This window comes from Macaca fascicularis, chromosome 14, assembly GCF_037993035.2.
Source record: "Macaca fascicularis isolate 582-1 chromosome 14, T2T-MFA8v1.1".
In the NCBI taxonomy this organism is placed as follows: domain Eukaryota; kingdom Metazoa; phylum Chordata; class Mammalia; order Primates; family Cercopithecidae; genus Macaca; species Macaca fascicularis.
The window spans coordinates 28,564,399-28,577,458 of NC_088388.1; the positions used below are offsets into that span (position 1 = coordinate 28,564,399).

Genomic DNA, 13,060 nt, shown 5'->3' on the forward strand with positions numbered 1-13,060 from the left:
AGTTTGTTACCCAAAACTTGTTATTTTCTTAACTATAGCACTTATCAGTTGGCAACTATAGTAAATTAAGAGTTCCCATTTTTCACCCATTCATGTCATCACACACTTCACTGTATCTTTTCAGTGTTCTCCTGTTCTAACTGAATATTCTGCCCCACTCCTTGACTGATTCAGTTATGTCAACAAGCAAATGTGAAAAAAAATGGCTTCATAAAGTATTTGTATATCTTGATTTGCTCTGTTGCTTGACTGTGATTGCCACAAATATATGTTTCAGCTAACTTGCTGGAGTAGAGCTGAATAGTTCCAGTAATCCCAGCTAAGGCTATCCCAGATGAGCCCAAAGACAGATGACGCCCTGGTAGTGAGCACACACCAGACTCAAAGAACTGCCAGACTAATTGTAACCTATATTGTCAACTTGCAGACTCAGATTTGTAAGCAAAACAGTGGGTTGTTTTAAGCCACAGAACTTTGGGGTGATTAGTTACACAGCATTATCGAGGCAATGGATGACTGACACTACAACTATACCCTAAAGAAACAAACATCTTCACAAGTATCATTATTTTTACTTCTCAAAAAGTGACAAAATGTATTGGAAAAGGCAATAAATTAATGAACATCATTTGTCTTTCTAAATAAATAATTTTTACAAAGAAATACCTTTGTCATGAAGTGCAATTAATCTACTTGTAAAGGTAAAGTTAAAACCCTACTCATCATAGTATTTTGGCCAGTTCCAAGCTTCTGTGATGAGTGTATGGAGAAAAAGACAATTACTCCTGTTAGACTGATAAAGTTATTTTAATAATTTTTCCTCTTCCAAGTTGGTTTTTCTTAAAACTAAAAGCAATACATCTGGTCACCTGTTTGAAGTTAGATTTGCTCAAGCACAGGCAATGGAGAGATGTTTAGAACAACAGTGCTAATAGACATTCTAAAAGTATGATGCCACTATTGCACTATTATATTAGTCCATTCTCATGCTGCTAATAAAGACATACCCGAGACTGAGTAACTTATAAAGGAAAGACATTTAATTGACTCACAGTTCAGCATGGCTGGGAAGGCCTCAGGAAACTTACAATCACGGTGGACGGTGGACACACGTTCTTCTTCACATGGTGTCAGGAGAGAGCAGTGCCCAGCAAAATAAGGGAAAACACCTTAAAAACCATCAGATCTTGTGAGAACTCAATTGCTATCACATGAACAGCATGAGGGTAACTGGCCCCATGATTAAATGACCTTCCACTAAGTCCTTCCCACAACATGTGGGGAGTATGGGAACTACAATTCAAGATGAGATTTTATCAACATCCAAATCTTATCAACCATTAACATCTATGGGAATAGTAAAGAACCTATGTAGAATCCACATTATGAAAGCTCCAAAAACATGAAGTTTACCAGGAATAAATATTATATTTTGTGCCTGGGATTAATCACTTATACTAAGTATGGTGTGAGGGAGATGTGACTTAGTACATAGCAATTACTTAAAATTCAATTATAGTTAACATGAAAATGCATGATGGAAAATACAATTAAACTGAATTAAGTTTCCACCACTGACTGGGAAAAGGAAAGAGTACTGACTTACATCTGACTATAATATGTCAATATTCAAGTTATAATAAAGGCAATAAAATGAGTAAAATAATTTATAACTAATACATTAATAAAAAGAAAATATGAAATTAAAAATATCTGATTAATCCACAAGAAGATAAGTATGTAAAAAAAACCATAAAACCTGTGAGACAAATTGAAAACAAATATTAAATATTAACATAAAAACCAAAATATGTCAATTACTGCATTACATATAAGAATCTTAAAGACTGTCAGTCCGGAAAAGAAAAAAAAATAGTTTGCAAAATCACACCTAAGCTCACATTTTAAGTTTGAATGAGCCAAGAAATATGCATCAGGAATTAGTCACTTGCAGTTTGGTGGCTATAAGAAACTGAACTGGAAACAAAGAAGTCAAAACTTAAAACAGATAATGTCACAAAAATATTAATTTGTTATATCTCTCAAATATAATATATGGTCAATAAATGTTTATTGAGGTTAAGAATAATGTCCATTCTTTTTTATTCCTTCATCATTGACACTGTCTTTAAAAGACAGAAACTCTAACTCACCACTGTACCCTCACTGTCTATTATAATCCATCGTGCCGCATTAGAATTTAACAAATATTTATTCAATAAATAAATGTTTTGTGTATCTATAGTATTCTCTTAATTTCTAACATTGAAATGAGCATTATTAGATTCATGATAATGATTCACAGTGCAAGTTACAGATTTAAATATTTTAATAGTCATATTTTTGCATAATTCTTATTTCTACATGCAATTATAAATATGCATTCATCTAACAGTACCTCAGAAATTCCTGAATCTGTAAAATGATTAAATTATCTGAGAATTAAACTGAGACTATATTCTGGAACTACGTCCAATTTCATGGTTCAATTGTTTTAGCAATACTATAATATAAATATATAGAATTCATGCAGGCAATGAGATCTTGAAATGAAACTAGAAATCAATTTGGATAAATTTATTTTTTATAAAATTTCAAAGATTACATGGCTAATATAGATGTTCTTTTTTTTATTATACTTGAAGTTCTAGGGTACATGTGCACAATGTGCAGGTTTGTTATATATGTATACATGTGCCATGTTGGTGTGCTGCACCCATTAACTCGTCATTTACATTAAGTATATCTCCTAATGCTATCCCTCCCACTCCCCACAATAGGACCCAGTGTGTGATGTTCCCCTTCCCGTGTCCAAGTGATCTCATTGTTCAATTCCCACCTATGAGTGAGAACATGTGCTATTTGGTTTTCCGTTCTTGCGATAGTTTGCTGAGAATGATGGTTTCCAGCTACATCCATGTCCCTACAAAGGACACAAACTCATCCTTTTTTATGGCTGCATAGTATTCCATGGTGTATATGTGCCACATTTTCTTAATCCACTCTGTCACTGATGGACATTTGGGTTGATTCCAAGTCTTTGCTATTGTGAATAGTGCTGCAATAAACATACGTGTGCGTGTATCTTTATAGCAGCATGACTTATAATCCTTTGGGTATATCCCCAGTAATAGATGGCTGGGTCAAATGGTATTTCTAGTTCTAGATCCTTGAGGAATCGCCACACTGTTTTCCACAATGGTTGAACTAGTTTACAATCCCACCAACAGTGTAAAAGTGTTCCTATCTCTCCAGCACCTGTTGTTTCCTGATTTTTTAATGATTGCCATTCTAACTGGTGTGAGATGGTATCTCATTGTGGTTTAGATTTGCATTTCTCTGATGGCCAGTGATGATGAGCATTTTTTCATGTGTCTGTTGGCTGTATGAATGTCTTCTTTTGAGAACTGTCTGTTCATATCCTTTGCCCACTTTTTGATGGGGTTGTTTGTTTTTTTCTTGTAAATTTGATTGAGTTCTTTATAGGTTCTGGATATTAGCCCTTTGTCAGATGAGCAGATTGCAAAAATTTTCTCCCATTCTGTAGGTTGCCTGTTCACTCTAGTGGTAGTTTCTTTTGCTGTGCAGAAGCTCTTTAGTTTAATTAGATCCCATTTGTCAATTTTGGCTTTTGTTGCCATTGCTTTTGGTGTTTTAGACATGAAGTCCTTGCCCATGCCTATGTCCTGAATAGTATTCCCTAGGTTTTCTTCTAGGGTTTTTATGGTTTTAGGTCTAACATTTAAGTCTCTAATCCATCTTGAATTAATTTTCGTATAAGGAGTAAGGAAAGGATCCAGTTTCAGCTTTCTGCTTATGGCTAGCCAATTTTCCCAGCACCATTTATTAAATAGGGAATCCTTTCCCCATTTCTTGTTTTTCTCAGGTTTGTCAAAGATCAGATGGCTGTGTAGTGGTATTATTTCTGAGGGCTCTGTTCTGTTCCATTGGTCTATATCTCTGTTTTGGTACCAGTACCATGCTGTTTTGGTTACTGTAGCCTTGTAGTATAGTTTGAAGTCAGGTAGCGTGATGCCTCCAGCTTTGTTCTTTTGGCTTAGGATTGTCTTGGCAATGTGGGGTCTTTTTTGGTTCCATATGAACTTTAAAGCAGTTTTTTTTCCAATTCTGTGAAGAAAGTCATTGGTAGCTTAATGGGGATGGCATTGAATCTATAAATTACCTTGGGCAGTATGGCCATTTTCACAATATTGATTCTTCCTATCCATGAGCATGGTATGTTCCTCCATTTGTTTGTGTCCTCTTTTATTTCACTGAGCAGTGGTTTGTAGTTCTCCTTGAAGAGGTCCTTTACAACCCTTGTAAGTTGGATTTCTAGGTAATTTATTCTCTTTGAAGCTATTGTGAATGGGAGTTCATTCACGATTTGGCTCTCTGTCTGTTACTGGTGTATAAGAATGCTTGTGATTTTTGCACATTGATTTTGTATCGTGAGACTTTGCTGAAGTTGCTTATCAGCTTAAGGAGATTTTTGTCTGAGACAATGAGGTTTTCTAAATATACAATCATGTCATCTGCAAAGAGGGACAATTTGACTTCTTCTTTTCCTAACTGAATACCCTTTATTTCTTTCTCTTGCCTGATTGCCCTAGACAGAACTTCTAACACTATGTTGAATAGGAGTGGTGAGAGACAGCATCCCTGTCTTGTGAACATGGCTAATATATATCTTTATTGAGATATTTTGCCATCACTGTAAGGAGAAGTAATGCAGTGACTGAATTAATTTTGAAATGAATATATGAACTTAATATTTATTCCTAATAGGAATAATTATAGCACAACTTTTTCTAAGGAAAAACTACAATAAAATGTGATTCCATATATAACATACATATTTTGCAAAAATACATATATTTGCGTGTGTATGTATATCCAGATATACAAATATATTTGCTTCAAGTAAAGCCAGTGTATGAAAAAGTATTCATTTATAAAACAAGTTAGTGGTTAATTATTTATATTTCTAAGATTTACTATAGGGTCCATTTCAGTAAAAGGAAATCCCAGGTCATTTAAATATGACTCTTATTTGCTTCAGAGTCAGCTTTCTACAAACATTCTTCCATCAGTACAGGTATACAAGTACAACAGGACTATTTTCAAAGATAGGATTCCTGTCCGGAGAAGGATAAAAACAGCAATTTCCCTAAGATTCTTGGATTCAATTATCAGTATGTAGCCCCTTGAGGGGAAGTTCCATGTCTCATTAACTTACAAGCTTTTCACATGCTTGACATACAATAAGACCTTAAAAATTACCTGATGCAGGTGAAACGGTACATACCTACAGGCTCAGCTATTCTGGAGGCTGAGGCAGGAGGACTGCTTGAGCCTAGGAGTTCAAGATAAGCCTGGACAATCCCATCTCTAAAAAAGGAGTTAAAAAATAAGTTAACTGTCATATTTGCAAGCCACATATCTAATAAAGGGTCAATATCCAACATCTATAAGAAACTCACACAACTCAACAGCTAAAAAGCTGAATAACCCAATTAAAAAATACTCAAAGGACCTAAATAGACATTTTCCTAAAGAGGACATACAAATGGCCAACAGGTTTGTGAAAGGTGCTTAACATCACTAATCACTGGGGAAAGGCAAATCAAAACCACAATAAGACATCACCTCATACATGTTAGGATGGCTATTATCAAAAAGACAAAAGACGACAAATGTTGTCAAGGGTGTGGAGAAGGACCTTTATGTACAGTTGGTAGGAAGGTATATTAATGCAGTCACTCTGGGAAACACCATAGGGGTTCCTGAAAAAATTCAAAATAGTACTACCGTAAGACCCAGCAATCTACCACTCAGTATGTATTGAAAGACAATTAACACCTCTTAGAAATCTCTGCACTCCCATGTTCATTGCAGCATTAGTCACAATAGCTAAGACATAGAAACAACCTAAGTGTCCATGGATAGATGAACAGATAAAGAAATTGTGGGTTGTATATATATATATGTGTATGTATGTATATATACATACACAAACACCTCACTTATATATACCTCCCTTATGTGTGAAACCTACCAAACAAAAAAAGTCAAGTAGATAGAAACGGTAGAATAGTGATAAGCAGGAACAGAGGAGAGGAAATGAAGAGAAATAAGTAGGTCAAAGGGTACAAACTTGCAGCTATGTAAGGTAAGTAACTCTAGCTATGCTACGTACCCATGAGGACTATAGTTAATGATGTAGCATGTATACTGAGAATTTGCTAAGAGAGTAGATTTTGAAACCATCTATGTAAAAATTCTAACAGTGAGAATATTAGGACAGTGAAAGAGACCTCATCTAACCAACTTCATTTGGTCTTTAACCTCCAAACTTCCCTTGCTCATTCCTGGGCATGGGCCAAGCTAACTTTGGGTGAAATTTAGTTTATAAGTTAAATGGTAACAGCCCTTCACAAAAACTAAATCTTCTTTGTAAAACTAATGAAAGGCCACCAGGTTAGGAGGAGACTGGGCCTGAATTCTACCAAGATGTAGGCCTAGTTAATGGATTACCAGCCATTATTCTAGAGGTCACAAGATTTGCAACCTCCCCAATCACTCCTGTAATTAACATCACTACTACAGAACCTAATATTGCCCTTTTGAGATGCCTTTCAGGCTTTCTCATTTCTAAGGACAGGACGGCCCCACTCAGACCCTCATCTCTGGACCTAACCAGTCCTGTAATTCTCCACTTGTAACTCTTGCTCGACCCATGCAAACTATCCTATATTTATAATGCCCTCTCCCATGCTTAAGTCTCTAAAACAGATGGAGGAACTCTAAATTCCCTGAAGGAACAGTGTAAGAAAGAAAGCACTCAGCACCTAGAGATTGGAACTAATCAGAAGCGAAATCAGAGCACTTTTCCACTCCCCTATAAATTGCATCCCCAAAAATCAGCAGCACCCATACCTTACCCACTGTTTGCCAAACTATCTTTGAAAAATCCTAGCCTCTAAATTTTCTGGGAAGCTGGTTAGAGGAATAGTAAAATTCCAGTCTCTCATTTAGTCAGCTCTGTATGTATTAAACCCTTTCTCTGTTGCAATTCCTCAGTCTTGATAAATTGGCTTTATGTGGGCAGCAGGCAAGAAGAACGCATTGAGCAGTTACAATTTTAGGTGTTCTTACCATACACACAAGCGTGATAACTATGAAAGGTGATGGGTAAGTTAATTTGCTTAACTGAAGTAATCCTTTCACTGTTTAATATATATCAAAACAGCATGTTATATACCTTAAATATATATACTAAGAAAGAAAATAAAAAAGTCTACCTGTCAGAATCAGTGAATTGTGTATCTGTATGAGTAGCCTTGTAGTTCTGTTGTGAGAAAATGCTTTAAAATCTGTCTCTGTGCTTTGCCTTTTTTTGTACTACCTGCTATTCAGCAGAGACATCCATTGCCTGCGGAAGAATTAGGGTTGTTAGAGGTGGAAAGCATAGAGAAAGAAAGCATCACTATTCTGTATTTGACTTCCAAAATAGTCACTTGAAGCTTGTTTCAAAGACAGTACTCTTGAAAGCCAAAGTGTTTAAGTGAGAACTGAAATGTTAAAGAAGTTTTCAAAAAAAAAATAAGTGAGAAAAGATTTTGTGTCACAGAGGAAAGGCCTAAAGAAGCAGAACATAAAATTCATTCACAAGAAAGAAATTAGGAGAAATGCAGACGAACAGCTAAATAACTTAACCCAAAACAGAAAATTAAGGTTGCTCTATCCAGGAGGGTAGAGCTAAAAAGGGACACTTGAGGAGGACAAGGAGAACCAGGAGATGGAACGCATGAAGGGGCAAAATGTAGGACCTCCCATTTCTGCCTGAGCCATCAGGAAACCCAGGTAACCCCCCCAGACTCCCTTTGTCATTTAAATGAGTGCCCAAGTGTTACTGGAAAGGAGTCCCAATCCAGACCCCAAGAGAGGGTTCTTGGATCTCACACAAGAAAGAATTTGAGCCAGGCGCAGTGGCTCACGCCTGTAATCCCAGCACTTTGGGAGGCAGAGGTGGGCGGATCACGAGGTCGAGACCATCCTGGCTAACAAGGTGACAGCTCATCTCTACTTAAAATACAAAAAAATTAGCTGGGCGTGGTGGGGGGCGCCTGTAGTCCCAGCTACTCCTAGGGAGGCTGAGGCAGGAGAATGGCCTGAACCCAGGAGGCGGAGCTTGCAGTGAGCCAATTGCGCCACTCCACTCCAGCCTGGGCGACAGAGCAAGACTCCGTCTAAAAAAAAAAAAAAAGAAAGAAAGAAAGAATTTGAGACAAATCAGTAGAGTAAGTGAAAGTGAGTTTGCTGGAGAAGTAAAGAAACAAAAGAACGGCTACTCCTTAGGCAGAGCAATGGCAAGGGCTGCTCAACTGCTTACAGTTACTGTTACTTCTTGATTATAATGCTAAACAAGATGTGGATTATTCACGAGTTCTTGGAAAGGGGGTGGGCAATTCCTGAAACTGAGGGTTCCCTCTCTTTTCCAACCACACAGGGTAACTTCTGATGTTGTCATGACATTTGTGAACTCTCATGGCACTGGTGTTAATGCATTATAATTAGTGTATCATGAGCAGTGAGGATGTCCAGAGGTCACTTTCATCACCATCTTGGTTTTAGTGGTATTTGGCCGGCTTCTTTATCACATGCTGTTTTACCAGACAGGTCTTTATGACCTGTATCTTGTACCAACCTCCTATCTCATCTTGTGACTAAGAATGCCTTAACCTCCTGCGAACACAGCCCACTAGGTCTCAGCCTTATTTTACCCAACCAGTATTCAAGATGGATATGCTCTAGTTTGAATGCCTCTGACACAAGTAGCCTGGGCTGAGATACAGTATTAGTTTTCCTTCTGTTTGCCACAGGGTGAGAGCATCTCATCAACAGTTACCTGCACATTGCACATCAATAACCCAGCAGACGTGGTGGCCAATAATGATGTAAGACATTGCTCGGCCCATGCAAACTACCCTATATTTATAATACTTTCTTCTATGCTTAAGTCTCTAAAACAGATGTAGAAACCCTAAATGCCCTGAAACAGCAGAGTAAAAAAGAAAGCACTCATCACCTAGAGGTTGGAACTAACAAGAATCAGTTTGAGATTCTTCCAAACTCCAAACCAGGATGAGGTGAAATCCACCCACATCACAATGTTATTTGGACATGGACATCTCCAAGTCTAGAAATGAACAATTCCTGAAGATCTACAGCTGTAGCATGTTTTATGTAAAATTGTAATATAAGAGCAGTGAAAATAGTTTTCTTTTAAACATAAGTAAATAATTTAAACAAAACTATGGACAAAAAAGGAGAAATTTTGAATAGTAAAGGTCATATAGGTTTCAAAAAATTATGTACAAATGGGTCAGATTATTACACATCACCTCATGGACCAATCACCTCACTTTATACATTAGGAAACTGAAATTTAAAGAGGACAATCAATTTCCCTAAGGTCGAGTGGTGGAAATGAGACAAATCCAAGAATCTATTCCTCTCTGTCACTTATTAACTGAGTTTCCAAAACTCAGCTTTATTTCTCTGTATCTTGCTTTATTCTCAGCTAGATAATCAGTTTGTAATCTTTGAATAGATTGTTAACCCTAGCTTGCTACATAAAGCTAATACCTAATATCGGGTTCTTTTGAGTTTATTTGGTGAGACTTTTCTTCTGCAAAACAATCTTTCTTTATCTCTGTTCTCTTCTTTAGGGTAACATTTCCCCTGGTATTCTACCTCCTTTAACTCTAGTTCTCACTTGTATTTTATCACAGCTCCATATGAGGTCATTCCACTACCCCATCTCCTTCTAATTAACTTCTAGGATATTTCCCTAAGAAGTATTCAGAATGATGTAACAATTTTAATTTCCAATTGTGTCATACTAGTATTCAACTGATATATCTTAAACATAATCTACTTGCAGCATAACATATAAATATATGCATGCCATTTTCAATGTAACAAATGATTTTTTGTGGTTTTTTTTTCTGGTCTTCAAAATATATAGGTATATTTATTACTTTATTTGAAAAATATAGCATGTAGAGGTGAGAAAATTAAGTACCTATTGAACACAAAGTTGAAGAGCAGTGTCTGGAATTTAGGTCTCTAATTCAAAATTCCATGTTTTTCCCACTATGTCAAAACTTCTTCAGAAAAAATTGCTAGGCTTGGCCCTTCTGTTGCCGGAGAATCGGAATTCATAGAAGCTGAATAAATTCGTGTGTGAACTTCCGGTTTGGGGGGAGTGAGCAACCCAGTCACACTGGCTTCCTGCTTCTGATTAGGAACATAACAAGCAACAATATATGGAGGTCAAGATTAAACAAACTTTTGTCATTGACAAAGACAGAACAACAGCGAAGTGCCTTGGGAACTTACTGGGGTCAGATAGGAAAGGGATGAACAGGCATCACACATGGGTAGAAAATGACTGGAGAGAAGGTTCCAAAGCAAATCATTCCTGGCAATGGAAGTTTGTAGGGAAGAACTGAAACCGGCCATGCCTCCCACCCCTGGGGATTATCCTTAAGAGAGACATGGTCCTGCTGTGTCTGGAATTTCCTACTTGCTTCCTCCATTCGCTCGGAATGAATCTGAATATAAAGTAAACTTTGCACTTTAAGACAGGAAATGATCCTTAGAATCTGAAGAAATTATATGTTTTGACCTAACTCCATGACATCAGTAAGATTGACAAGGGATGCCCATGTTGAAGGAGGCACAGTGAGGAGTGGAATAGGGTGGCTCACACACTGCACACATCCCCCCTGACATCCGAAAGTTCATGAATTCACCTAAAATAGGTGACCATCTCACACAGGACAGAATTCAATGAATAAGGGGACAGTTTTTCTCTCCAGCGACCCCACAAACTCTTTCTGCTCCATTCTGAAATCTAAACTTTGCATGTCCTACTTCTCAGAAGGCTAAAAACTGCTTTTAAATAGGGGCACTCTCATTAAATGGTATCTGCCGCCATGAAAGTGGATGGGTTTGAGTTTCCCAATGGAATAGCCATGAAAAAGAAACCATGCCTGGGCTTAGGTTGAACAATTAAGTCACAATTCTCATTCTGGACCTTCTTCTCAAACTAAAAGATCAGAGTGGAATTGCTGTACATCCTCCATAGATAAAACATGAAAACAAATCAAAAAGATAAAATATTTTCATTTCCCTCTGGAAGTTTTCAAGAAATTTGTAGTTAAATCTTAACACTTCCGTGCAGTCTTTCAGTTAGTGACTGGGCGCCCCCTACTGGAGCTTTGAGGTATTGTATGGCTCCTCTGTCACTTCTACCAATGCTCGTAAATAAAGTCTTTGATTTTTCTTTTTAATCTTCATAAACAAAGGACCTCATTAGGCAATGTCAATGCTCTACATTTTCTTATTCTACTTCTTTTCTTTGACTTACTGCCTCATTGATCCATTTATCCTTTTGCAAGTGTTTTCTGAGCACGACTATGCTAAACTCAGTAAGAACACATATGGGAAATGTTGCATGTTTGAACACGTAATTACAAACAGGACTTTGAGAAATTAAAGTATGTCCCAAGGAGGGACTCTGGAGGCTGGCTGCACATTGAGAACAACAATTGAAGTAATTACAAATGTAATTACAAACTAATTACCGTATTTAATATAATTACAAATATTTAGCCTGAACAAGAAGAAGCTGAGATTATAACTGTCTTCACATATCAAAAGGTCTCTCATGCAAAGAAGAGCTTAGACTTGTATTTTATTGCTTATAGCAGGAATTTTTGGCCTTGGCACTATTAACATTTTGAGCTGGATAATTCTTCGTTATAGGAGATTTCCTGTACATTTTAGGATTATATTCATTATAGAGCCAGTGTCCCTGAATTTCATCCACTTAATGCAGTGGCACCCAGTTGTGAAATCCAAAAATGCCTATAGACATTGCTAAATGGACCCTGGGGGACAACATCATCCCAATTGAAAATCACTGCTCTGGAATCTAGATTCCAAAGGAATTTCCAAAAGAGATATTCAATTGGCAGGACTCTGAACACCGTCTTACCAAAGTGGCTCCATACTTACATATTTTACAAGGTGAGTTGCTACAGAGATATCATACTCAGATCAAGAAAAAAAAATTCAAAAACCAGTGTTTGAGCACAAGTGGAATTGTGAGGCTTGAATTTTCATAAATCCCCTTTCCCTGGAAGAATGCAATGGAGGTATGGTAATATCGGTAGGAGAATCCATAAGATTCTATGCAACAAGTAGGTGCCAAGAGGTGTCATTTCTAAGGTCTCCGTAATTGTGATTCTTTATCATGATTCTATATGGTTTTGTTATCCAGATCCAGACATTGTGACCACACAGAACATCATTAATTAGAGACAAATTTGATCGGCTCTTCCCTTGAACAATTTGAAGACATGTATGGCCATAATTTAAATTCTACCATTTATTTTTTGTTCTGATCGTCCAAAATGCCTAATCCTTTTTAGAATCTATTATTAAAACCCATCTGCTTTCTTTTCATGTTATCCAAAACAGTGGAGACTATTTTACACCTTTTTCTTTTTTAGTTGTCTCGGTATATATACTGGAATTACAGAAAGAAAGAACAAAACTGCACACACTGACCCCCCAGTAGCAGATGTTTTGGATCACTGATGTAAGAATGTCGTGGTTATAGTGTAGTTTAATATCTTACTGTGCTGCTAATTAAAAAATTATTTCAGAATGTTGTCAGATATGCTCACACATCTTCCAATGGAGAAATATCTTTACTTCTTTGGCACTGCTCCCGCCTTTTTACTTTTTTAACTACTCTAATCCCAAAACTATTTTCAAGAGGTTAGACATTTCCCAGCATTTCCCTCAGTACCCTCAGGCTCAGGAAAATCAGAAAGATACCAAACTATAGGGTCACCTCTGGGCAATGTGTTACCTGGATCATGAGCACAGTTTAAAAAACAGTTCAGCATTGCCTAAAAATGAGACATTTTCCACTGACAATTAGAAGATTGTACATATACCAGAATTTTTTAAATTAATT

The 13,060-nt window shown here is 36.9% G+C and overlaps 1 long non-coding RNA gene across 1 annotated transcript in view; it reads right to left on the minus strand.

Moving 5' to 3' along the window:
• LOC123568775 (uncharacterized) overlaps positions 1–13,060 on the minus strand; it is a 92,510-nt gene that overhangs the window by 74,977 nt on the left and 4,473 nt on the right. Inside the window, exon 2 of the long non-coding RNA XR_010581241.2 lies at positions 5,309–5,391. This is a non-coding gene — a long non-coding RNA (uncharacterized lncRNA). The remainder of the gene's footprint in view (positions 1–5,308; positions 5,392–13,060) is intronic.